The sequence below is a fragment of the Dreissena polymorpha genome, chromosome 11, assembly GCF_020536995.1.
Source record: "Dreissena polymorpha isolate Duluth1 chromosome 11, UMN_Dpol_1.0, whole genome shotgun sequence".
Taxonomy (NCBI): Eukaryota; Metazoa; Mollusca; class Bivalvia; order Myida; family Dreissenidae; genus Dreissena; species Dreissena polymorpha.
The window spans coordinates 44,336,516-44,340,550 of NC_068365.1; the positions used below are offsets into that span (position 1 = coordinate 44,336,516).

The window sequence follows — 4,035 nt, forward strand, 5'->3', positions numbered from 1 at the left end:
TTTCGCATATAATATCTGTAAAATACCGGTTTAAAAAGTAACGAGCTCGACCGGAATTCGCTTGAAAAGCAATTAATAGTGCGCCTTCGGATGGAATGTCGGTAAAGAACGCTTCACTTTTTTATATTTGTTAGCCATGTCTGAAATTTCTTCGCCTGTCAACCATGAACTTTTTGGAGATTTTTTATAAGCCCTTAACGCCCTTGTGCATAGATAATGCTGATATTCATCAAATAACGGAGCTTTATAAGTACAATCATATGAGTGCTTGTTCATCCATTATTTCAAAATAATGTCGGGTCATTAGGCAAATTATCTTAAATATATATATTTATTTTGATTGAGTAAGTCGCGAAGCAAAGCTCTACACTACCATCTATTGCACATAGTCCATCTATGTCTATTCTGAAAACAAAATGGCTAGATTTGCAGTAATACATGCTACATTTGTCCACATACACCCCACGTTTAAATAAAGAGTATTCTATTTGGTATGACGAATAACATATAAAGTAAGTTATAATCTCACTTACGTTGCTTATTTAACTGCACAACCCATACCGCACCGAAGTTTCGATGTTATTTTTTACGTGTGCGTGCAACGGAGAAAGCGAGCAATTCCCAAGACTCAGCTATTACTGCTAGTTTGATACATGAAACTATGGAAAGCCAAAGGGGACCCCCGCTAAAATACATATACTTATATAGTAAATATCGGGATTTTCATTTTTCGCGGAACTTTCACTTTCCGCGAAAAACCAAGGCCAGCATAGCCATAAAATACTACATACAAATCGAAATCTAAAAAGCGCGGAACTTTAATATATTTTCCGTCGGAACAATTATCTTTCAACCCCGTAGAGAAAGCGGGCTCAAATAATCGCGCGGAACCTTAATATTATCTACTCTGTACAAATAGTAGTGTATAAAATCGCGCGGACCTAATCCACAAAGCGCGGAACACAAATATCTTCCGCGAAAATTAAGCATTGAATTACTGTACAAATCTCGGGTTGCTATGTAAATTGCGGGTTGCTAATGAAAAATCGCGCGGATGATTCATTACTCCGCGCGATTTTCAATGGCATTGAATTACTGCACGAAATTCGGGTTGCTATGTGGTTACGCGATAAAATTTGATTGGTTCCGACACCTAGAAAGAACCAATCAAAACTCGCGTCTTATCCACCATTCATGCAGTCATCATGATGACGGTTGTTTGACATTAACACAAAACCTTTTAAGGGCGAAAGAGTGATCAATTTTGATGACATTAGCAATGAGGTTAGTATTTAACATACATGAATTATGAATTGTAATGCAATTAAAACAGCTCAAGAGTATCGAGTGTTGTTTTCACGGTTTGTCTATATGGAATTGTCTCTGATAAAACATAAACACCCGCATAAACACGTCATAATCATATGTCGTCAAATAATGAAATATAGTGTTTGTGTGTAAGAAACATCTTCCCTTAAGCTCAGTTAGTAGAGAGCCAAGTTATTGTTATGGCAGTCGTATGCTCTAGTCCAGCACCGTATACATCTTCAATTAAAAAGAAAAAGAACAAGGATTTACAGGCAATTCATCCCAAAGGCAACTCGTACCTTGGTCAACTCGTACCCATTTTTAGCTCGGCGTTTTCGGAGAAAACCCGAGGTATTGTCATAGCCAGCTCGTCGTCCGCCGTAGGCGTCGTGCTAAAACCTTAGCATTGGCTCTAAAATCAAAGTGCTCCACCTACAACTTTGAAATTTCATGTGAAGATGCACCTTGATGAGTTCTACACGCCACACCCATTTTTGGGTCACTAGGTCAAAGTCACTGTGACCTCTAATATAAAACTTTAACATAGGCTCTAATATCAAAGTGCTTCCACCTACAACTTTGAAACTTCATATGTAGATGTACCTTGATGAGTTCTACACGCCACACCTATTTTTGGATCACTAGGTCAAAGGTCAAGGTCACTGTGACCTCTACTATAAAACTTTAACATTGGCTCTAAAATCAAAGTGCTTCCACCTACAACTTTGAAACTTCATATGTAGATGCATGTTGATTTGTTCTACACGCCACACCCATTTTGGGGTCACTAGGTCAAGGTCATTGTGACCTCTAAAAAAAAAATCTGACAAGCACCTGTAGCCGAGCGTGGCACCCATTATGCAGTGCTCTTGTTGTCAACTCGTACCTCATTCAAACTATTCAACTTGTTTCATTTGTCTTATTTTGTCACAATTGTCAAATTCTTGAAAGACATCAACCACAAGTGTCAATTTTCATCAACACTTTCGCTGCTTATACATATCAGCAGCAGACAACTTGCGTGAGCAATGCTTAGATAATTTAAGTGGAAACATCAAGAGGAAAATAAAAATTGTCTCTATGAGTTTGACTTATAAGCTAACCATCCTACACCTATTTCTGTATATCGGGTACGGGTTTAGTTCGGGTAGGTACAAGTTGACTAAAAAACAGGTACGAGTTGACCACAATGGGTAGGTGTTTACCACGGAACAATTTGACCGGCATGCAGAAAAAGATTATTGATTATTATATTTAACTGTCACACAAATCTGAAAGATAACACAATGTATTACAAACACAATGACTGTCAAGACACTCTAAACTCTTACATATAACATATAACAGGTGTACACATCTGATATACTTACCAAATTAAATAACTCAAGATTCACACCAGATACGACAGTTTCAAAACTCAACATTTTATCTGCATGTCACGCCAATTTAGTCCAAAAAATTTGATTTAACCAGTGAATTCTGAGCTATATTTCTTAAAGCAGAATGCACATTATGTCTAAAAAGTGTTTTACGGCTATTTTCTGTTATAACCTATCTTCGCACAAAGCATCTGGTAAACCTTAAGATATCAATAGCAGAATGCAAATAATGAGTATAATGTTCTGTATTGTAGAAGAAATACATGTAGTAAAATAATATGATAGTATGAAACATGGTGTTTGTATTTTATAGCTGTAGCACTGTTCCCAACTTGAACATCATCTTCTGTGTACATACCTGAGGCAGAGCCAGCTTGCCCATCTGACATCTGTTGTGGACAACCGAGTCAGAGCCAGCTTGCACGTCATCTGTTGCGGACATCCGTGTTAGAGCCAGCTTGCACGTCCTCTATTGTGGACATCGGTGTTAGTGCTAGCTTGCACGTCATCTGTTGTGAACATCCGTGTAAGAGCCAGCTTGCACGTCATCTCTTTTGGACATCAGTATTAGAGCCAGCTTGCACATCCTCTGTTGTGGACATCCCTGTAAGTGCTAGCTTGCACGTAATCTGTTGTGGACATCTGTGTTAGAGCCAGCTTGCACGTCATATGTTTAGGACATCAGTCAGAGATAGCTTGCATGTTATTTACTTGTGGACATTAGTCAGAGCCAGCAAGGACAATCTCTATTGTGGATATCTGTCTTAGAGCTTGCACATCATCGGTTGTTCACATCCTTGTAATAACCAGCTTGCACATCAACTGATGTGGAAATCTGAGTCAGAGCCAGCTTGCACATCATCCGTTGTGGACATCTCTTTATGATTCTACTCTTTGCTTAGATTGACACTGTGACTTTAGTGTAATACGTTACAACCTTAAGCTATTCCTATTGTTGAATAAAAATATTGTGTCATTAAAATATATTTTGTTGGATAATTTGTATGTTGAGTTGTATTGTTTGGTCATTGCAAAGTATCAAGTTATTTTAAGACAAGAAAAAGCTCATCTTTCATCATGTATTTATATTAAAATTCTTGAATGTTAGTGAAGGTACAGTTCATATAATTAAAAGCAATTGTAATATGATTGCTTGTGTTTTATTGCACAGTGAATACCATCTTGTCTTTATGCTGACATATAGAACGGAGAAATAGTAAACTGTCGTTTTTATATGCAATGGGATTGTATATCAAGACTTGTATGTTCAGATGAAAAAATTGCCATAATTTTTCTCTTTATATTTTATTCCTGCTAAATGGTTGATGCAATAAAGTTAAGTCTTTAA

The 4,035-nt window shown here is 37.3% G+C and overlaps 1 long non-coding RNA gene across 1 annotated transcript; it reads left to right on the forward strand.

Annotated features, from left to right (window-relative positions):
- The first annotated feature begins 1,016 nt into the window (after window positions 1-1,016).
- Window positions 1,017-4,035, forward strand: LOC127851519 (uncharacterized). The gene is made up of 2 exons (XR_008035809.1): window positions 1,017-1,284; window positions 3,001-4,035. It is a non-coding gene; the product is annotated as an uncharacterized LOC127851519 (long non-coding RNA).